Source organism: Equus quagga, chromosome 13 (genome assembly GCF_021613505.1).
Source record: "Equus quagga isolate Etosha38 chromosome 13, UCLA_HA_Equagga_1.0, whole genome shotgun sequence".
In the NCBI taxonomy this organism is placed as follows: Eukaryota; Metazoa; Chordata; class Mammalia; order Perissodactyla; family Equidae; genus Equus; species Equus quagga.
This window is the reverse complement of record NC_060279.1, coordinates 30387756-30411901: the sequence shown is the minus strand read 5'-3', so window position 1 is coordinate 30411901 and position 24146 is coordinate 30387756. Positions and strand designations below refer to the sequence as shown.

Sequence of the window (24146 nt, the reverse complement as noted above, 5' to 3'; positions counted from 1 at the left end):
TTTTTAAAGATTGAGTTATGTTACATACTTTGGGGAACATATCATTTAAGAGAAGTCCATAGTCAGACATTTCTGAAAGTAAATAATCCTATAATTTGCCATATTTGGTAACTCTACCTTTGTTTATTACTAAACACAAGCTATATTTATTTATTTACAGAAAAAATCTTTTTTTTCAGAGACATAGTATTATAGTGTATAAATGAGTGGACCTCAACAGAGGATGATTACACCCCACGGGACACCTAGCAATGTCTCGAGGCATTTTTGATAGTCACAGTGGGAGAGTGGGGATGCTGCTGGCATTTATGGCAGAAACCAGGGATAGGAGAGCCCCCCACAACAAAGAATTTTCTGGCCCAAAAAGCCAATAGTGCAGAGCTTGAGAAACCCTGGTACAGATTTTCACAAACATCACCAAATTCCTCAAATCATGTCCCTAAAAGACCTTTTTTTCTTGAGGAAGATTAGCCCTGAGCTAACATCTGCTGCCAATCCTCCTCTTTTTGCTGAGGAAGACTGGCCCTGAGCTAACATCGGTGCCCATCTTTCTCTGCTTTATATGTGGGACGCCTGCCACAGCACGGCTTGCCAAGCATTGCCATGTCCGCGCCCAGGATCCGAACCAGTGAACCTCGGCTGCAGCAGCGGAACGTGCGAACTTAACCACTGTGCCACAGGGCTGGGCCCCCCCAACCCCGCCAAAAGACTTTTAAGAAATAAAAAATGAGAAGTTGGAGAACATAAAAGAGAACTTTTTTTAGTACATTTTGATTATCATAAGTATAGTTGCTTTTTGTGGATGCTACAATATGTTACTTCACCTATAATATGCTCTTAAAACCCACCACCTGCATTACAGCCGTACATGGAGCAATGCTGGAAAATCAGCAAGGATCTGAGAAAAAAAAAACACTGTGAGACATCCTTCAGTGGACAGAGCAGTATCCTGACCAGTTGTGTTAAAATTAAATAACGTAAGATATAACAAAAGCTAACTTTTTCACTAGTGAAAAATGAACACATCTGGTATTTAGAGTCCTACATGTGTGTATCCATCCAGTTCTATAGCATCAGAGCTCTGACATTCAGTAATATGATAATATTATTTTTGAGATCAGTTAAGGTATAAAATGTGCGTACTCTCAGTCTTTAATATTAATAAGTCTTGTAACTAGCAGTTTCTCGTAGCTCCGAATTCCTGAGCACAACTAGAAAGGGCACTTATCCTGAAAAATCTAATAAATTTACAGTTTTATATACTTCCTTCAATTGTAAAAGTCTTGTTCAATAAACTTTAAAATGCCACTATAGAGCAATAACACAGACAGTATAAACCCAGCCCTGGGAAAGCTGTGCAACCAGAAATTGTTCCCCTTTCTGCTAGAGCAATAAAGTTTTATATGTTTGAACTGACTGTAAAAAGGTTTGAATGTTGGCAACTGGGGAATAATCTGTCTTCTTTATAGTTATTATCATATTTCCCACAAGACCCCTTGGTCTGTGTCAATCCTTCTTGTATATGACACCTTTGTACTGTCAGCGAAAGCAAGACTACTTTACTTTTTTTTTTTAACTATAGGACTTGTATCTGTTTTCCTTCAGATTACAGCTAACAGGAATAAATTATTTCTGACAAGCATCTATTGCAGCATTTTACCAAATAAAGCTGGTTGTGAGCTGCTTTTCCAAGAGCGAGGGGGGGAACCTCCTCCCTTCTCCTTCTCTCTCTTTCTCTCAACTGATTCAAATGCAATTCAGGGATGGTTAAATTGGAGGAAATGCCAATAAAAAGAGATTTGTAGGAAAGTTGCTCTGAATGCCAGAGCCCATTGTAAGAAGGTGGTTCAGTCCTCACGGGTGCTATTGGATCTGTGTGGAGAAGAAGTTGAGGAAAAGGTAGGAGGAGGAACCATCCTTTTCCTTCCCGACCTGTCTCAGGTCTGTGCTTCTTCGTTCAGACAGAAAGCTGAGTCTAGCCAGGAGAAGTGGCTAGAGTTCCCCAGACTGATTAACAGCTAGTGAGGGAAGCCATGGCTATGACCAGCAGGGGCAGACACCCAAGCTGTCACATGTAGGCTTGGGCTCTTGGCTAACAGGTCATCTTGGCTGAAATGAGTTTAGGCTCATGATAATCAGCAAAGAGCAACTGTGTGTGTGTGTGCATGTGTGTGCACACGCGCATGTTATTTAGAAGACAGGGGGGTCTTCCTTTCTCCCTCCCCCAGCTCCACCACCACAGCTCAACAACAGATACACAAATCTATACCCAGTAATCCATTACACACGAACCAGCTAGACTAAACACATTCTCCTCTCTCTCACAACTCTCACAACCACCATCCCAAAGTTCCTTTGCCTTCCATATTTAGAATAACAGTGGGAAAAGTCAGACAGAAATAACAATAGTTACTTGCAAACATCATGTTTTTTAAAAATCAAAAGACATTATGTGGTTGAACATCAGTGGAATTGGCACAATAAGTTAATTATCTCTGTACTCTGGAATACACAGTCTCTCCAATAGACCACAAGAATAGGATGGTCAGTCACATGAATATAGGCATATACACATATCCACACACATACACAACATACATCCAGATGAGTACACACACTCATACTCAAACACAACTCAGCCACTTCATAATGAATAGTCAACTTAAATATGGAAGTGCTGGTGTGGAAGGGTAAACGCCAAATGATCTCTATAAATATAGCAACTCTACCAGAATGAGGCAACGCAAATAAAACTGAGTAAATACAATTACATCTCAGTGACCTTGGAAAAAACTGGAGCCTCGTGCTCATGAACGTGAGCTCAGGACATCCTCTTATTTTCTCCTCACTCCCCATCTCCATGAATGTTCAGCGCCACATTATGATGTATTCTCCTAGCCCAGTTCAGACAACAAACAGTCTCATCTGTATATGGTAGACACCAAAAAAAATCTTGTCACGGTAATTGCCTCCTGCTACCAGGAGGAACAAGGAGCACTGTGTTCCTTCGCACCAACCCCCCCCCCCCCCCCAAGAACCACTACACAAACTACACTTTTTAACAAAGGTGTACTAACATGCCTCTTAATATCCCTTAAATGGCAACTGCCAACTGGGAAACCAGTTTTTTATTCTCTTCAAAACAGGTTCTTGATGTAGGTCAAAAGTTCTTGGGTTTGGGTCATATGTCACAGTGACATTAATAAAAGGACAATAGATGCTATCTTTTTTTAAAATCTTTTGACATGTAACACAGATATAGAAAAGTGCACAAATCACAAGTGTACAGCTTGGCGAAAAAATATGAAATGCTTTACAAATGTGCCCATCATCCTTGTGCAGGACCCATGCTAATCTTCTTTGTATTGTTCTCATTTTTTATACGTGCCATTGAAGTCAGCTCATAGGCAGCATTTTAAATGCTCTCACACGGTAGTGGGTCTCAGCTTCAGGACCAGTAACTAGACCATCACCACCAGTGGAATGGAAGAGGTGCAGAGGCAGAGGTAGTTCCCAAAGGGTAAAGCATGTAGCCCAGGCATCTACTTCATCAGAGGTGTTTGTGAAATGCAAATTTCTAGGCTCGATATCACAACCCGCTGGGGCAGGGCCTGTGAAACTGCATTTTACAAATACCCCCAGGTTATTCTTAAGAACACTAGGGCCTGGCTACTGAAGTGTACCTGTAATTCCCCTCCTGAACTCCAATCACAATCCCCTTTTCAAAAACGAATGGCCTCAGCACACACTTTGCTGAGATAATAGCTGGTGAAGTTCAAAGAACGGCATTGTGTTTTGACACAGAAAAGAAAGGGACTTAGAAAAAGGGACTTAGAAAAATAACTGATCAACAAGGGAAAAGTATGGTCCTGGAAGCTTTGCCTCCTTCTCCTTTTCCTCTGAACTCTGGAGTCTACATATCTACTATTCTATGCATCCTAGTGCAATTAAAAAAAAAAATGCAGAAAGATGAAGAGTCTTCTGAAAAGGCCAGGAGTTGGATCGCCCCTCTTCCGTCAACACGGTCTTTCTTATAAATTTCAAGCAAACCCAAGGATTTGTACTTCACTGTGTCCTAAAATACACCTTCCTTCATAAACCCAAAAGGAGTTGGTTTTTATAGGGACGTATTCGAGGAGAATATCCTGGGACTGCAGAGGCACGCAGGAAGACACCATGATAGGATCCCAGGCTTCACTGGCCCAAGGAAGGCCCACATTTCAGAGGGTGCGGTATTATTGACTGTTTCTCAGCTTATAGATTCTACCCATTAGATGATTATTTGTGGAACTCTACCAAAATACAGATGGGGCAAAAAAGGCAGATCAGTGGGCACCAGGCATTATTGCTACCACTACTGCTTCTCAGCTATCATTATTACTGCTGCTGCTGCTACTACTATAACTAACCAGCTTTGATGCGTAATGTGTCGGGCACTGTTCTAAACTCTTTAGATGCATCATCTCATTTAATCCTCAGGGCTACTCTTACTTGAATGTGTCAACAATATTATTTAGCGAGAGAGAAGATTCTGTCACAGATTGGTACTGTCTTTCCTTTACATGTAGCATTTATTCCCGTTCTATTCAAGGCCGAGTGCAAGGATGTCTGAGCACGTAGACAAAGGCAAGAAGAGAACTTTTCTGTTGAAAACTGTCAATAAATTGAAGACATAACAAAATAGACTACATACTAGATGCCTTGGGACAACAAAAGATACCTCAGATGATGCTTCTTTCTACAGGGAGCAGCTAGTCTAGTGAGGAAGACCAGAAATAGGCAAAAGAAAGCTATATAGTACAGAAGCATTATAATGAAATAGACGACAAATGATTAGAGAAGAGGGTAATGTGACACAATCTATAAGAAAAAATATATACAGGACATAACCCTTTCCTCAAGAAAATTTCAATATTCTTGGGAAGACAACATACTCTCCTCTTGTCTTGTGAAACAATCAGAGAAACACCAAAAACTATATAGCCAGCTGTTACATACATTAATACAAATTTGAGAAATTAAGAGAAGGGAATATTCAATGGAAGCTGTGATTGTTGGACAAAATAAGAAGAAGCAAAGTTGGAAGAATGGACAGAGACTAGATATACATAGAGGACAAAAAGAAAAAGCAACCCAGGAGGAGCAGAGGGGGAGCAGGAAGACAGGCAGAGCAAGGAGACCAACTTGCCTGGAAGGTCTGGAGCCAGAAGTGAGGAAGAGAAACAGGGAAAAGGAAGCAGAGAGATAAGCCAAACCCCTGCCCTCACCAGCGGGCACCACATGCTAACATGAGACCTGGAACAGAGTTCAGACCACAGTTAACCATGCCAGCCAACCTAGGTCCTTCTGCTCCTGTGGAACTGCTGAGGATCCCCGAAAGCAAAATGACAAGCAGAACCCCTAGACTGTGGACCATCTTATCACCACAGTAAGGACAGGGCCCTTAGTGGCACAATCTCATAGGCAGCAGCTAGATCTCAGAGAATGAGGTTGGGCTGAGTAACATCTTCGACAGCAGAGCTCCAGGGAAAGATCCAAGAGTTGCTGGAGGTGGGGTCTGTGCTTCAGGAGGAAGCAATTTCCAAACTAAATCAAGGCCAACGATGGACATTCACTAAGGGTCCTTCTAACTCCAAACTTCAGTGATTCTATGAAACTTCTGAACAGGAAAGGAAGGAAGACCACAACCCTTAGGTGACTATGGTCCCCTGCAAGAGTATTTCAGGAGCCCACTGACCCTGTGCCAAGAATATAAACATCCAGGGCAGTGTCCTTGCTGATGTGACCACCAATGAAAGCAATGAGACACTTTAACATCAGACAAAAATAGCACCGTTTGGGTAAAAGCACGTGAAGCTGCTATCTTGAACACATAATTTCTTGGGTGAAGTTCTTTACCTTATCATTTAATATACATGGATTATTTTGTTACTAACAACAGAAATAATAGTAATACTTTGCTATTTGCGTAATGTTTTATAGCCTGCCAACAATTTCATAAGCATGATTAAGTTTAATCTTGCCAAGAAATTTATGAGGTGTTATTATCCCCATGTTATAGATAAGGAAACTAACCCAGAGAGGGTAAATGACTTGCTCAAGGCCACACAGCTGGTAACTGCCAGAGCTAGATGTGGGCCCATATCAAATGAGTCCTCATAATTTACTGTTTGTTTGTCACGTGCAAGACACAGAGGACTGGCCACCACCAGGACACAAAGATGGGTAGGAAAGATCACAGGAACCCAAAGCAAAGGAATTTTCAGCACCTTTCCCATTGAACTTGGCCATCTTTTAGTTGACTTCACCCAACTTACCTAGGCTAGCTGGGTCCCTTCCATCATCCCATCTGAGGCAGGGTCTACACCTGACATGCTCACCCTTATTCCCTCTATAGCATGCACTGTAGTTGACAAACAGGTAATAAAGGCGACCACATCTGCTCCACTCCCTCCCACCTTACGGCAAAGCCACCACATTCTGGTCACTGGGTGAACAGCCAGGCATCGGCTACATAAAGTGGCAGAGACTCTTTGGGACTCACGAAGGGAGCCAAGTTAACATGAATTTCCTTCTCTCCCAAGTAACCAAAGCACTCCTCCTAAGTCTCCAATGGAGAAATCAACAGTCTTAAGCTCCCCAAGGTGCTCCTCCTAACCCAGCAATCATGGCACATTCTGTCTCACACAGCCACAGGGATCCCGAGCCCCTCAGGAGCCGCCAAGGCGTGCTGATGTACAGGCTGCTAATACAGCGTTATTAAGAACACGTTTGTCTCCACTCCTCTAAGCACGTTTGCTTCCCTGCCGGAAGAAAAGCCACACACATGCTCCCACAGAGGGACATGGCGAAAAGCCCTGGAACCCACAAAGGGAAATCAGCATGCCAAGGGTTAAGCACACCCTGTAATAAGCATCTCTGTTCCGGCATGTTGCGAAAGCCCATTACCTCCTGCCACATTACCTCATTCATTTCTTATATGCGGATGGTTTATTTTCCCATGAGCACCCTGGCTCTCAGTATTAAGTCCCCTCCTTCGCCTCTATTTCTCTATCCATCACATTTAACACTCTGACAGTAACAGTCTATAATGTTTCTATTCTACAAAACCGCTCTGTCAACTCCGGGCTTCCAGAGCAGCAACTGAGGAAAATAAATAACATCAACGCCAGGGACGACAGCATCACAGCTCCCTTTCTGCTGGGCTTTTTTATTTTATATTATTCTACAAAGGGAGAAAAAATAAAGGCGATGGGGGGAGGTGGAAGCAAAGAGAAGAATGTCCTTCTCACCCAACAGACACTTAACAGACCTGAAGGAACAGCCATGGCATTTCCCTTTCAGACAAAGAAGTCATTTCCCCGCTCTCCTCTCAAATCCCCTGAGCAGCACCCCTTCCATTTTCCTGGCGGGTTACGAAAGGACTGATATTTACTGCACTGCGCTCCCTCTACCTGCCATCCTAGAGGCAAAGCAACACAGAGTCGAGCGTGTGTGCAGCACCCCATTCACCGTCTAGGGTGATCCATAAATTCTTGTCATCTTTTCTGGAGCAAGAGTCCAGCAAGGAGGGGGAGGCGGTCCATGGGTCCACAACCTTTGTTCCGAGGGAGACATCCAGGGAACAGAGACTCTGGAACCCAGGAGCAGGCAGAAAGGCAAGAAAATGTTAACTACTGAGAAATAAATCACTCTATAGAAAGCTGCCTCGTCTCCATATTCCTGAGGGTTTACCAAAACTGTGTTTATTTTCATCATTTTGGATATAAATCATTTAAAAACATGTTATATTGCCATCTAGCTTCTTTGAAAGATACCCAGATAGATAGATAGATAATCTTGAACATAATTTGCCTTCCTCTTCATGACCCAAATCATTTATCATTACGAATACCGATTATCAGCCAGGCCCACCGTTAGTTGGGAGTCTGCATGTCTATTGTATAGGAACTCTGTCTGCTGGATTTTTTAAGTTTTCCAGTCTCCTTTTTGTGGTTTTACTGCCTCCTCTTCAAAGTCAGCATAGCGTTATGGTTAAGAACATGGGCTGTGGGACCAGATCGTGGAAGCCAAACCTAACTACTTACTGGGTGTGGGATCTTGTTTCTGAACCGCTCCGTGCTGCGCCCTCACCTGTAAAATGGAGACAGTCGTGGTACCTCGCTCCTCGGGGGGTTGTGAGGATGACCTGAGTTACACTCTGAGTGTTTAGGATCGTGTCTACAGTAGTCAGTGCTCAGTTAATATGAGTGATTGCCATGTAGATATCCTGACAGGGGCTGGGAAACCAGACAACCATACAGTTAGAATCATGTTTGAAATAAGAGGAAAGGGGATTCGAGTGGTGGCCTGTGGGCACTATGACGAGTCACCCACACAGGCTGAGTACCTGGAGGCTCCTTTTTGGTCACAGAGAGGCCTCCTATGCTAAGGTCCTTGTTCCTCCTTTCTTCAGATGGGTAAGGCTGCCGGCACTGAGTTCTGAATGGTGAGATGTAACTATAGAAAGACTCATTCAGAATAAAGAAAGAACGAGAGGAAAGAAGACCAAATGAGAACAACACCTAAAGGCCTGTCACTGAACACTGCCCAAGAATTCTGTAATTCCTTCTATATAGTCAACCGCATAGGGCTGCTTCTCGAAGAGCACGAATAAGAGGCACAATGTTTAAAATTGCTTTGATATGTACGAAATGCTCTGTGCAGTCTTATTTTTACCAAACATTATAATTATTATTATTACTCAACTTTGCACCTAAAGCAGTTAAAGGTAGTTTTAAACCTAAAGGCATTCAGAGGTGGGAATCTTGCTTTCTCCCTCTACTGCTACCCAAGGGGCCATGGAATTTCTTTTTTCCATCTCAGGTGTGGCAGAAGGGAGAAAAGGACCAGCTCAGGGACCAATCCTCTTGATAACGGGCACCCTGGGGATTCACTCACATCGCTTCCCCAGATCTGCTCTCCACCAAGGGTAAGTCAGACTCCAGCTTGTGGAAGGTAATGATCGCAAAGCTTCAGAACAATGCCTGCATTCCAACCGGAGGGGCAAATGGGAGAAAAAGTTAAGGCCAAATGGGAGATAGCGTGTCTGATGCCCCGAGGCAAGGAGGAACTGGTTCCTGGTACTTCATTTCTTGTCTAGTTTAATTCCAAAGATGGAAACAATACAACACACTGAAGGAAAGATCACTTCTGCTTTTATGATTATTTTTGTTGGGGGAAGTGACGTAAGGACCATAATCAGACTAAGTGACATTATTTCATTATTTTAAACGATCACATTTCATTAGTGCCGCTCATAGTACTCCTTGATGTGTTAATTTTTTTGTTTTGGTGACAGAAAGGCAAAGGTGACCTCACAGCGCCAAAGGTGTCCCTAAGGAAAGAGTGACCCTTTCATCTAATTTCTTTCCAATAAATTAAGAGTGAGAATGCCTCTGTCTAAAGAAGGCATTGGAGGGAAAATATATAGGTAGGCACAGTACTTGTATTCAGAAGTTTCTAATTTAGTGAAGAGAGAGGGATACATGAAGAAATGACTAAAATTAAGGGTTGAAAAAAGGGTTGAAAAATGATAACACACATGCTAATCAAAGCTACAGGTATTTTGTTATAGGAACATGGTAGAACGCGTGATTAATCTGAAAGGCGGTCTTTGGAGGGCTCTCAGATTTTCACAGAAAGAGAGATATTTTGGAAAGCTACAGAGCTTTTAGTTATTAAGGGCTGAGTTGTTACAGTCATTCAACCTAGGTTCAAATCCCTACTCTGCCAGTTCCTACCTGGGTAATTTAGGGCAAGTTATTCAACCCCTCTAAGCTCAGAGTCCTGGCCAATATAACAGGGACAATGATAGTATATACCTTATAGGTTTTTCAGGGCGGATTAATGAAATAGTGAATGTAAATAACACAGTGCCTTGTACATAACCCCTAAATTAATATTAGCTGTTATTATCACAATCCTTCCCCAAGCCCTACGAAGTAGGTGATGTTATGATCTCCACTTTTAGTATTGAGCAAACAGACATGACAGAAATTAGGTAACCTGCCAAATGTCACACAGTAGATGGAGGATCCAGGACAAAAATTTGGGTCAGCCTGACTCTAAAACCCAGGTTCTTTGCCACTATATTTTTTCCGGCCCACAACAAACTCTGGCTCCTCCCAGAAGGGAGGTCCTGGGAACTAGAGGGCTAAGCCTTGGAATCACCTGAAAATAGAGCAGGATTCTAGCAGATCATGCTTTGTTTCTGGAGAGAGAAAATCAAATGCGTGTCAGAGACACACCCAATAAGAAAATCAACAATTATACAGAAACAAAATTCTGTGAAACTGAAAGATCTACCACAATGTGAAAGGAACAAAACTCTACCTGGCATCCAAATTACCTCCCTTTCCTAATTTCCTTCTTCTTCTTAATGCCTAGCCCATTCTCCCAAGTAACCAGAACGGAAAACCTCTAAACATAGACACAGAGACAGAGATGGAACACATCTCAGTCTAGTTCAAACTTGCACACCATGCAGCAAACGCCTCATGACAGTCCTGGCAACACTTCACTTCCTACAGTTACATGATAAAGCCGGCATCTATGACCACACCCTCCAGCTATTTGGGGACAGTTCTAATTGTTGGTTTCTCATTGTACTGAATCATATCCCACCTCGAACTTTTTGTGGAATCAAATTAATAAAGGAATCAAATGATTCAATCATCCTTGACTTATACCTTTCCTTCTACCTCCCTATCTAGATGGTCACCAGGCTCTGTTAATCTTGCTTTCAAAACAGTCTGATCCTTTTCATTCCCAAATTACAATTCATTTACCCAGACTCCAGGTCCTTTGGTCTCCTGGCTGAAATCCCTGGCTTCAATCTCTCTCCAGTCTAGTACATCCTGCACATTTTAAGACTAAAAGTCCTTAAATCTGGTTTCAGCATCTGTCATCCATGTTCCCATAACCACTGGGTCTCCATTTCTTACCACATGTCTAAACCCCTCTGCTGGACAATCAGTGCCACACTATCCATGCCAACCACATGGGCCTCACCCTACCTATTACATCCTATTTTCCATATTTCCCAATGCATATCTTCCAATTTGCTAAACAACCATTTCATAGGACAGCCCCACAAGTAGACCACGCTCATAGAAACGAGTGTTTATATGTTTAATATAACATGTCTAGGGCCATATAACCACTCATGGGGGAGCTAGGACTTGCTCCTCAGACTCCCAGTCTAGGGCTCTCTCTAGTCCATCAAGATATGATATGGTACTAAAGTTGCCTGCCTCTAGATAATGCTGGGACCAGAGGATAAAATGGTATCCATGTGATTCCCTAGTGCATACCATGAATGATTATTGAGCACCTATGATATACCCGACTCCGTCATAAATTGGGAGAAGAATGTAAAAAGGCATTAACCTCAAAGTGCTTACAGTTCAAGGAGAAAATGAACATGTAAAAAATAAAACAACGTGCAAAAAGTAAAATTACAAGGACTAGGTAATGTAAGCCACAATGAAGGCATATACAAGGCAAATTGAATACAAAGAAGAAGGAATATCTACATCTGGGTCGGAGTACCCGAGCAAGGCCACAGCTAGGATTTGAATGATAAGCAGTAGTTTACGATGGGGGCTGGTAGGTATAGGGAATTCCTGGGAGAAGAGACAACCTTTAAAGGTATAGGAAAAAAAGTGGCAGATTTTAGGTAGTGCAGGTAACCCAATATATTTGTAGCGTATGAAGAGAGAGAAGAAAATGGTAAGACACAGCCCTAGTGAGGCAGGCAATGGCTAAATCACAAAGTTAATGTAGAACCTCAGAGTTCATCCTGCAGACTTCAACCTTCTGTCCATCACCTATGCATACTCAATGAAGATCAGATTTAGGGCACGCTCCAGAGGGTGTGCCCACAAGAATGCACAACTCCCAGCAAGCTATAAAGCTACTTCTTCTTTTCCAGTCATATCTGTCACTGGGAGTTTAAATCTGCCATGTTACAGTGGCAGTGGGGAAAGTCCCTGGCCCCACATCCTCTCTCTTCCTGCTGAGACTTCAGTACACACACAGTTCCACTGGCAGACAGGGGTCCCAGGGAAGGCCCCAATCACTCAGGCACCACTCTGGGGATTAGCACAGTTGGGATCAGGCGCAGAGAAGCCATGTGCTCTTGTGGAAAGAACCCAACATGGGTTTAGTCATTTTGTTTAAGATATTAGTTTTTTTGATGCTTTTTATTTTTTTGGTGAGGAAGATGGCCCTGAGCTAATAACTGTTGCCAATCTTCCTCTGTTTTTTCCTTTTCTCCCCAAAGCCCTAGTACCTAGTTGTGTATCCTAGTTGCAAGGTGCTCTAGAGCTTCCATGTGGGATGCTGCCACAGCATGGCTTGATGAGCGGCGCTAGGTCCGTGCCCAGGATGCGAACCGGCGAACCCTGGGCCACCAAAGCGGAGCACAGGAACTTAACCACTCAGCCATGGGGCTGGACCCTGGGTTTAGTCTTGACTCTACTCTTACTAACTCTATGACCTCGGGTAAGTTATTTAACCTCTCGGTACCTTAGTTTCCCTATGTGAAATTAGAACCTAATAAAAACGCCCCCTCCACACACACACACAGGGTTGCTATGAAGAATGCTCCTGAAAGTTTTTTTTTTAATATTATTTTAAATAGGTAATACATTTACAATATAAAAATATATCTACAATATACACGTTATGATTATCATATGCCAAGTCATGCTCCCACCTTCTTCCCCATTCCCCCAGATGTCTCCCCCACATACCTGGCCTCTACAGATAACCATTTTTATTCCTTTCGGGTTTATCTTTTTAGTGTTTCTTGAAAGGGTTATTTTAAAGGTAAAGTGCTATATAAATTAGCGATCATTACTGTAATGGGAGTGTAGATTGGGAGTGGTAGGATGGGGATAGATGGTTATGTTATCTATAAGGGGCCTTATCTTCTCCATGAAAACCTGCCTCATTATTACCATAGTTCACACTGATCCCTTTCATGCATTCACCTATTCATCCCTTCAACCAATATTTGTTAAGTGCCTGCTACAGTCAAGGCACTGGGCAAAGCGACAGCATAATTCTAGGAATGCTGAGATTAATAAGTGCATCTATGGTACTTCTGAGTTCACACTATCCTTATTTACACTTATCTTCACCTTCATGCTATTTTTCTACCCAGAAATGAGCTACCTATGGCCGGTGACCATATAAATTTTTGATATCTCCCATAGCATGTGGTGTGGTACACGCAAACACATATAGCAGATGCTCAAACACACCTGCAGGCTTGAGCTGGTCATGGACAAGAAGTCCTATTGGATGGTGGTGCAAGAGTGAGTGAGGCAATCCTGGGTCCAGCAGCCTTTCTATCAGCCCTCAAGGAAATCCAAGAATGCCAGCAGGCTTTCTTTCCAGACCCTGGGGTCGGCTCTGCACTGGGAGCTTGCTTGGCCTCAGGCTGTGTCAAGTTGAGACTGAGAGAGAACGAGTCTCCAGGTTCTTCTTTGGCAAGAAGAAGTGACAGAGCAGGAAGAGTGAAAGGAAGGGAGCTTAGAACAGCTTCAAACAAGGGGAAAATGATCAAGGAGAGAAGATTTCTCCTCAGAAGGAAAGGTTAGACACCGGCTTCTCTGGTATGAATTGTGTTGTCAGGATACAATATTCCAGAAACTACTGCCCCTACCCAGACACCCAAAATACTTCCTTTATTTTTTGTGTGTTTTTGATTTTTCAAAGATTTAGTGACTCTCAATCACTTTATGAGACGTTCTTGATCTACCCTTCAGAACCCTTTGCATTCTTAAGGATTCCTCCTCATTTTGCCACCAAGTGACTTGGAGACCTTGAACTATAATGTCATGTAGCCTCTCCGTGTCTCCATTGCCTCATCTGTAGAATGGGGATGATTCCTGCTCCACCCGCCCTGTCAGATGCTGACAAGAATCAAATGGATTAACATATGTTGAACACAGGTGTGCTATAAAAACAAAATGTATTACTGGTACTAGACTAAGTTTTGGCTCTCCACCGGGGGGAGAAAAAAAAGCGTTATTTTAAAATGAATAATTTTCAAGGTAAGGACCAACTAATCACACACATGACAGTCATTTGACAGTCATTCTTTTCCTTCCTTTTCTGATCTTCTATCTTCCAACCCTAGAGAGACCTTTTTGGCCTCTTCTCACAGTCAGCCCAACGATCAAGTCCAACAAATATAATTTTAAAGGTTAATTCCAAACGCAAGCATAGATCTCTTTATATTCCTTCCCCACCAACCCTTTTACATCTGTATGTCTGTCTGATATGCCTTCTTTCCCGGAGACCCACACCGCCCTCCCTTCCCAACCCCCAGCCCGCATCCAGTGTGGTGGAGATGATAACTGATAATGAAAACCTGCGGCCTGCAGACACTGGAGAGCGCGAGAGCACAGAGGGGAGGCCGAGAAGGAGCCGGTCAGGATGCATGTAATCAGAAGGGTTATCTAATGCTAGTTTCATTCTAATTGAGTCAGTACCATATGTCACCCTGCAATAACATCGCAAGCAGCATGCAACTGAATACATATTTAATTCACATAATGGGTACAGCAGTAGAAGTAATCAAGGCAGTTTGCCATAAGCCATAAAGAAATGTAGCTTGTTCCTATCAAGAAACATTTGGCACTTAGGGAGAGAACCGTATCACCAGCGAGAGGAGAACTGCATTACAGCAAAAGCTCAAGGGGGAAGGGCAAGGGATGCGTGTGGGGAGCCAGGCACGGGGAGAAAGAGATGAGGAGCGGGAGAAAGATATGAAAGCATGAAAACACCAAAGAGAATAAAGCCAGAACATCGATTCACTGCGAATGAAAATCAATGAAGGAATATTGTCAGCAGATCGTTGGCCATCTCAATATAATTAACAGTAATGGATTTATTGGCAGAAGCTTAATGATTTAATGTTACATGTGCCCCAGAATTTCCTGTGCTGTCATGGGTCTTTCTTATTCCCTCCTGGCCCCACCGACGTCCCAGGAAATGGATGTAGCTGTGGAGGGTTAAAAAAAATTTTTTTTTCACATCTCTTCATCGGGATTGGCATCTGACAGAAACCTGCTCGCCCATTCCCTTCATTTCCTCCCTCAAGGAGATGATTAATACAGCTGGGCAGTGCTCATCAATATCTTTGGACAGATCAACTGGAGTTTTCATTAAACCCATATTAATGTCCTAGATACACAGCTGTGGACAGGTTATTCTAAAAAAAAAAAGAAGAAGAAAAGAAAAGAAAGGGAAAAAACCCTCCACTTCCGTTAACTATTCGCCTGAAATTAACAGGAAACCTGGCCCCTTTCCTCATTAGGGCTTCTTCCACCAACATGTTTTGATGTATATTTCATGAGGATAAACAAACATTCATTTCACTTTGGGAAGGTGTTTGCTGTAATGTATTGTCAGCGTAGCCAGCAATGAGGGGACATTAATTTCAATTCTGGTGTTTAAACACTTTGGCGAGTCCCAATTACTCATTCCCCAGCTCGATATCAGGAGCCCCGGAGGAAGGTCGCTGGCTCTCCAGGCGGCCCACGGAGCCAGCGGGAGGCACGGCTCCACCCTCCAGCCTGCAACTCTTCTCAGGTGGGGAAAGCAGGAAGGAGAGGAGATGGGATTGCCAGCGTGCCACTCCTCAGTCAGACGGCGACATGAAGGGCCACTTCAGGGAATACCCAGCCTTGCACTACTGCAATCTTCAAGAAATGCTCCACACAAGAGTTTGGAAAGGAAATTAAATCCTATTTTTTCTTGGCCTAAATCTGAGGATGTGAACCATTTAAGGGAGAAGAGCAAAGCCTTGAAATCTAGAAAGGTAAATATTGGGAGAAGAATGGGAGGATGGAGACAGGGTCACGAGCCATCGATGAAGACCTTAAAAATGGATTCATAAGAGGTCGTGGCCCTGGTGCAACTGGAGGGGCTCATGGTGGCAATTTCCAGCCACCTCATTCCTCATTAGAAATGTATGTGGCAGTGTTTCCATCCTGCAAAGGATCAGGGCTGGAGATCTCATATATCACAAGAGAAAATGTGTGATGAGCTTTGCAAAGCTAGAGGACTAAACAAATTTCAGTAACTGTTATGCGTTTATATCTCTATTTCTGATCGCATCTGCACCTTTAGCTAAAAGTTCTTTAGCAATGAACCAAACCTCTCTTTCAAGCTGTTATTGATCTGTATACACACTCAAATACACCAGAGAATTTCTCTACTTAATAGCAGCCAGCTAGCGAATACTTCAAACTGAGGAATCCTTTATAATAATGTAAATAACTACCCTGAAGTCTATCTGAAGTTATTTGCAGTTAATGATAAACTATCTAAGGATGGATGCACATGTGTTTCAAAGATACAGCCCTGACTAAAGTTGAAAAAATGAAGATGAAAAGATGGCATGCGACACACGGGCCCTAGAATGAGCAAAGAGGCGTCCCCCAGATAAAGGCCTTTGCCACAAAGACTAGTCCCCAGAGAGCACCATGGGAGTCTCGAAAGGGAAGAGCCCAGGACTCATGCAGTAACTTGGAGCATCACAACACAAAGGGTCTCAAACAGGTGCCCCTGGCAGGGCACAGCTGGAGAGAGTTAGATCTGAAAAACATGAAACCAATAAGGAGAAAGAGACCCACCTGGTTCTTATCAAAGTTACTTCTTCCTTAAGTGAGTGCTAAGGCCACCGTTTCTCCATTTATGTTATTCTAAAAAGAACCCAGAACTAAGTACCAGAAGACAATGCTGGTTATGGTTACTACATAACTGTTCCACCTCATATTGCCAATAAGACACACAAAATGCTCTTAAAACCTTGCACGTTTTTGGCTTTATTCCAAAGAGCACTGAAAATCCCTGTAGTCACTAAAGCTGGGCTGATACACAGTAGATACCAGTACACGTGCACCACTGGTTCAAATCCTGGAATATTTGTATACCAGGGGATAAACAGCTGCCCCTTAACCTACCTCTCTCCCTCCAAGAGCCACTCTCTCTTTGCCCCAGTCTCTCCCCTCTACCTTCCAAGGATTCAGCAGCTAAAGTGCTAATATCCAGCACACAGAAGGTAGTCTTGAGGACCCTTCTCCAACACTATGGCTGTTGTCCACTCTGCGTGGCTGGTGCCTATGCTACTCTGATCAATGTTAAATGATCCGCATACCACTTGTGCATCCAGAGTTATGAATGGTCAATGCATCACTCATTTGTCCAACAAACTAATCCAACATTGAGGGTGTACCTGATCTGTGCCCAGTGGACCAGAAAAATTAAGTGGTAACATTGTCTCTCTCACTGACTCACCTCTGTGAACACAAGCAGGTGTCAACACAAACCCCTGACCCCCAACTCTGGCCCCAGAGGTAATAATGGCCTAGTTAGTTGCCTGCTCCACAGCACCACCATTCCTCTGTGCCTTGCGACATCCTTCCAATGCACACTTCCTTCCAATCATTCTGGAGCAGCTAAGGACAGTGCTTGTGGCCCAGTTGTTCCTGATATTACCTCTGCTGCAGCTGGCCCTGCTTCTCATGCTGCCTGATTCGCATCAGGTGGGCACGGGAAACTTCCCAAGGAACCAGACAGGTCTGGCAAAACAGAGAAGCCTGGTAAGATCTGGATGGCTGGCAGTGGAAAGACTGAAATTGGCAAATAGATCTGTCACAGATCAAAAAGGCTGTGTGTTGAATAGTTCACCCTGACAGGTTCCAGGTGACCTAACACTTTCATCTGAAAAAACTAAAATGGTAGTCACTATAATAATAGGAAGTATCATTTAGTGAACACCTACCAAGCTAGGGCTTTGCAAGTATTCTCCCATCTAATCCACTTATGTTCCCTACCCCATAGAGAGCTGTTCCCTTTACAGGTGAAGAAATGGAGGTCTGGAAAGGTTAAGCACCATGCTGAAGCAATCACCAGTAAATGGCTAATGCAGGATTCAGGCTCCAGCCTGACAAACTCCTGAGGCCAGGCTCTTCCCACTGGCTGGTGCTGCACTCTGTGACACTCACCATGGGCGTTGGGCACCTAATGGTCTCTACCCAGAAGGCTGCAAGAAAGCCATGGTCAGAGGTTTTCTCCAGCAAGAGTGAGGGCATCCTGTGCAGACAGAATGCACGTGGGCTTTGGAATCTCATAGGTCTGAGTCTAGGCTTCGCCTCTCACTCCCTGTGCAACTTTTAAAAAGCTACTCAAGTCCCAGTTTCTTCCTCTGAGAAATGGAGATGATGCATACCCCATGGAACAGTTGTAATAATTGAAAAAATATTTATAAAAGTCTTAACATTGTTCCTTATACAGAATCAATATTACTTCTCCTCTTGTCTCCAGAATGCCCTTTCCTTTGCAGCGGAAACAAACACTTACGCATTATTTCATGGCTCTAAGAGGGAGGAGGGAGGAAAGAGCAGAGCATGGGATCTGGGAGAAGATGAGTGACTGCTGGCTTTAGACGTCCACTGGGGGGAAGTTGACTTTGCATTCCTTCCACTCCAGGAAGCATGAAGGTGTCCCTAATTTGTAGGTGAGGTAAGACCCTCCTGTTCTGGAACACTGTGATAAGCTGCTGCTCTGCTATTTTCGTGAGCTAAAAGTACATTTTTCATGAAAATAGAACTAAAAATAACAACAACAATAAGAATGCAGAGAGATATAGGAAAAGCCATTCCCATCTCCCAGGAACAGACGTGACGGCAGGAAGCCTTCAAAGAGTGGGCTGCAGAAAAGCCTGAATAAAACTGCAAGATCCTGCTAGTGCTTTTGGATCATTAGACATCTCTTAACAGAGCTGGAACTCTGGATTCAGAAAACTTGGTTCAAGTCTTGATCCCAGTGTGTAATATCCTGTGTCCTTGAGGAAGTCAATGAACCTCTCTAAGACTCAGTTTCCCAATTAGTAACTGGCTCTAGTAATTTGTCTAATTCCTAGGGTGATGGTGATGATTAAATAAGATAATATATCTACAAGTGAGTTTTCCTTTATTTCTTACTGAAGTTCAACACATAAGACTAACCACATGGTTATGGTTCCTAACTATAAAATGTTATATAAAGTATATTTACTTTCTATATTATAGAATGCGTGCAGACAAAAGAAAGATATAGTCCATGAGCACATATGCACAAGAACAAAGAAGTGCCATTATTAAGCACGGTGCCTCAAAGCTCTTTTTGCCAATACAAGGTGGTATAAGAAGGACTCTCTCTTAGGAAGCTCAGAGGAAAAGCTCCTCCTCCCGGTTTAAGTAATTTCTGGATGTGTGGGGTGATAATTCTCTTTCCATATTTATTATCTGTAGGAAGTAACATCCACATACATCTCCATGCCCAGAGAGGTCATTCCAGTCTATGAATCTAAGACCCCGAGAGAAACACCTCAATAGTCTTCTCAACCCAGGGGCTGGGTCACAGAAGTATCCTGGCCTGCCTTGACAACACGAGTTCCTTCTTTCCATTGTCTGTCCATTCTGGCTTCTAAAAACTTTAAAGGATTTTTTAAATCTGCTTCTCAAAACTTAGGGAAAGCATGGAAGCATATATTTCCTTTGTTCTCCCACAATTTTTCAGAATTCACAAAGCGTAAGAGAGATCAAAGAATAAAGACAGTTCTTTTATTTCTGCAACACTTTCACAAAGTATCAAGAAACAGGGAAAACATGATGATAATGCTACCTGCCAGAGATAGGTAGCTCTATCTATTGATTCATCTACAAAAAGCAAACAGTATGCTTGAGCTTGAGGAATTCACAAGGATATTCACACGGCTGTTTTAAATCTAAGTCTAGCTGTTAGATATTCTGTACATAAAAAACAGGAAAGAAATCTTAAGAAAAACAATAAATCTTAAAGTGATCCTCCATCAATACTAAAAAGAAGAAAAAGGTGCACATTACAATAACACAAGCACGCATCAAACACACAACTTCATTTTACCATTACATTAAGTTTCTGGACCGAGTGCAGCAGTGGTTAATGAGCTCACCTAGGGATGGATCCAAACTAAAAGTGTGTGTGTGTGTGTGTGTTGGGAGGTGGGGTGCTGGTTCCTGACACATTAAGCAAGGTGATACAGCAGAAAGACTTAGATTTGATTCAGATGATCTGGATTTGAATCCCAATTCTACCACCATGTATGCAATCCCAAGCAAAGCATTTAGCCTCATCAGTCTCAGTTCTCTCATTTGTAACATATGGAAAATAATGACATGAACCCTGGCTATCTCATTTATTGTGTGAGTCAAGATAATAGAGGCGAAACAATGCAGCCTGTTAGGAGTACTGGCCTTGGCATCACAGTCTTACTTTGAACACTTTCTATACGACCTATGGCAAATTCCTTGCAATCCTGGGTTTCCTTTTCTCTAAACCAGGGCTATCTCTTCTGCCTCTGGGCACCGTGATGGGGATCAAATGAGAGAACACCTGATATGATATCTGGAAAGCTGTACACCATGACACAAATGCTAATGTTATTGACTGACAGAGGGTCATGCAAATGTAAGTTATTATCTGCCTACTGATGTATATCAGGCAACTTTGAGTGTTAAACCAAAATTCGTCAATGGTGGTAGAATCCCCACTCTCTTAGAGGCTTTCTTTCCCTTTATCCTTTCCTCAGCACATGTTTAGTGAACAGCTCTCCACATCAAAAACCTCACAGCCTGGGTTCTAAGCAGAACCGGCATACGGGGAAAATAAATAGAATGAAGAAAAGAGCTTGAAACCACTGAGAGCTGCTCTGTCTTTGCAATGATTCTACCTGCAAGGAAGGGAACCCTGTGAGGTGAGCAAAAGGGGAAAGGAAAAAATTCCCTTCCTCCAATTCAAGTTGTTTCCCAGGGAGAGACTCCATCCCATCTATGATGGACTCTGCCATGACAGTGACTCCCAGGATTTATATCGCAGGGCACACTGGCCTGATTACTCAGCCACCAACTCCATCAGCAGCCTGAGGAAGGAGGTGGCTACTTAACAGTAGAAGAAAAATAAGGAGCAGAACCTGGGACCTGGTTATCCTTAGGGCACATGATTAGTTTTAGTTTTTGTTTTTGTTTTTTTAAGTTGGAAGTATCCAGCTCATGGGTAGAGTTGATAGCTGACCAAAAAACAGCAACTAAAAGGAATGAACTAAAAGTCATCAGTCCTAAAATAAAAGTTCACTGAGGTCGGAATTTTTTTCGTTTATTAATGTATTACAAGCACTGAGAACAGTGTCTGGCATCTAGTAGATGCTCGATAAATATTTATTCAATGGATGGATGGACAGATAGATGGACAGACAGATGGGGAGATGAATGGATGAATAGGTCCTTCCTGTGGGTCCAGGAAGAGCTGTACCAAAACCACTCTTCTTTCCACACACCTCCAAAGAAAGTGAGTGATTCCAAAATGCAATTTACATGCCATTTTCTGACCAATTCAAACAGCCAGAAGGGCCTGTCTGAATTAGGGATGGCTGTCTACGACAGTACGTTAAAGAATAGTAGGACGATTCCTTCTACTTTCATCGGGGCTACAATATCCTTGGTAGATCACATCTGTTTTCATAAATCTAAGAAAGATTTGTATTATAATTATATTACCGTTGTGTGTAAGTGACATACCAATACATTTTTATTGAATACTTACATTACACACGACGAAAAACTTAAAGGTGCTATCTTGTTTGCTTGAATACTTAAAACATTCCTCCTGAAGTCGTCTTTATGCTATTAACTTATTTAATGTTTCTTTACTTCTGAGTAAATATTTTTACTGGTAAAGACAAAGATAAACCTGAGTTCCCCAGGACAAAAGATCAAAACTTTGAGAATAGCAGAGTTTAGATGAATGCATCTTTTTTGTAAATTAGTTTTCATTTACTTTCTAAGTACGGATCTGGAACAAAAGTCAACAGACTGTTGAAGCCGAGTTTCTCTCCTCCCAGGCATCTAGGCCTGACAATCAGCTGTAACGTATCTTTGAACAGCTCTGTCTCTACCAGGCAGATATAGTTAACTCCACAATTAATATTTTAAACCATCAAAAGTCAAATGATTTATTTTAAATGCCTTTTTAACTTTTCAACTTCTTTCTCATTTATTTCATTTCTAGTTTTCATTCCCTATGGTTAAAATATATATGTATACGTATATACGTATGTATGTAGGTATACACACACACATTTCCTTTTCTATTATGTGAACACAAAGGAAAAGAACACAATCAGTTTTCTTTCCCCTAGTTCTCAGGTTATAATTCATATTGCAAAGAAAAGGTTTAAATTTTTAAAAATGCCAGACTCATGCATAGTAGGTGCTCTAGAAATGTCTGTAGAATTGTAAATTAAGAATAAAGAAAGTATAAATAAAACACAGAAACTCAAGGAACTGAGAGTGTTTGGCCTAGGAAAGAGAAGATGAAGGAGGAAAAAAATAATGATTTTCAAATATCTGAGCAGCCTTTGTGCAGAAGAGCGATGGATTTGTTTTACACTGTGTCCCCGGGGAGACCTCAGACAGATGAGGGGAAAGTTTCACTGAGGCACAGTCAGTTCATCAAGAGAAAAAACAGCCTGTTTGATGTATATAATAGCCTAACGGCTTTTTGTTAAATAATAATTATCTCGAAGGCTCCTTTAAGATAGAAAAATTCTGTGATCGTACCACTGATTTCTAGAAGTTATTTAGACAATATCCAGATGACATGAGCCAGCCCTGTGGTAGCTGTAAGTCCTGGTAGGTCCACTGGGTAGGAGTTTAAAATTGGATCCCTTTCGAATCTGTAATTCTAAAATTGTTAATGTCCTCTTTCAGATGCCTCAAAAACAAGCTTAGGGGTTTTGCTTAAAAAAACACAAAAGGCAAATGAATATCATAAATGTTTGCTTTATGATCTTCTAGAAAATAATTTTTTAGTAACTAATTTCTAACTCCTTATGGAATATCTGCTGGACGCATCTGCTGGACCCATCTGCCTGGAAACAAGCTTTCTTTAAACCATCTAGGTCCACCTTACTATCAATACATAGGTAGGAGCCGGATTTCCACATGGGATGGAGTAATGAGTCTGCCCTACTCTGCAGTCTTGTTCCCACCAGGAAGGAAGAAACCACCCATTAATTTCACATGGTCACTGGTATTTCCGATGACAACCCCTTAGTCCAACTAAGATCACATCAGTATGTTTAAAAAAAGAGCAGGAGTTTGGAGTCACACATAATTTGTGAACTCCATCCCATTACTTCCTGTCTCTGAACGTCACACTTGCCATCTTTAAGATGGGGCGAGATCCGTGGTGTTAGTCCTGGAACCTACTTCACTTCACTTTGTAGGCGGTTACAAAGACCAAATGAGAACAGAAACATTTATGGAAACCTATCGGGCTATTCACAGGCGGGGGACTGTCCTCTGGGTAAATTTAGAAAACAACAAAACATAAAATAATAGCAAATTTTGCCTTTTAATTATTTAGATAATAATTAAATGAATACAACCTGTTTTGACTTGTTTAAAAAAATCAACATTAGGTCTCAGATCTCATAATTTTGGATTTTTCACTGTGGTTGACAGTCTGATGATCTCAGTGTGGGATCTTATAAATGAAAAGGCCCAAAAGGGCTGTCTGCTTGTAGTAAATGCCCAGATGACCACGCACACCGTGTCCCATCACCTATTTCAAAAGAGCCCTTCAACTCTCTCATATCTTTAGTGTCTCTCACTGAGGTCCCTAAGTCCTGACAGCCCCACAGTGGCCATCCATCTCTGCAGTGTCCGTAGCAGCAGGCTGTCTCCTTGCCTGCCTCATTAACTATTTGAGCCCTTTCAAAGTGCCAACAGAGTTTGGTAAGGGTTTCTTCGTCCTCCATCCCCTCACCGTCATCTTCTGCCTGGTTATAATTCATCCACTGAACAAAAAGCCCAGCCCAGGAAACAAATTATTTGATGCGGTTAATTAACAGTGTGGAAACCCATGCAACCTTTAGGGGGAAGATGGCTAGTGGGAGGAAAACCTATAGATGGTTTTTATATTCATTGGCAAGCCCATTTCTCAAAACATTGGTCTCAATACAACAAGATAGATGTAGAATTTGGCTTTGTTTTTTCTCTCCA

The 24146-nt window shown here is 42.4% G+C and overlaps 1 protein-coding gene and 1 non-coding gene across 7 annotated transcripts in view; both read right to left on the bottom strand.

Moving 5' to 3' along the window:
* PBX1 (PBX homeobox 1) overlaps positions 1 to 24146 on the bottom strand; it is a 309416-nt gene that overhangs the window by 174527 nt on the left and 110743 nt on the right. The gene's annotated exons all lie outside the window — the stretch shown is intronic.
* LOC124251612 (U6 spliceosomal RNA) lies at positions 3298 to 3401 on the bottom strand. The gene has a single exon (XR_006891806.1). It is a non-coding gene; the product is annotated as a U6 spliceosomal RNA (small nuclear RNA).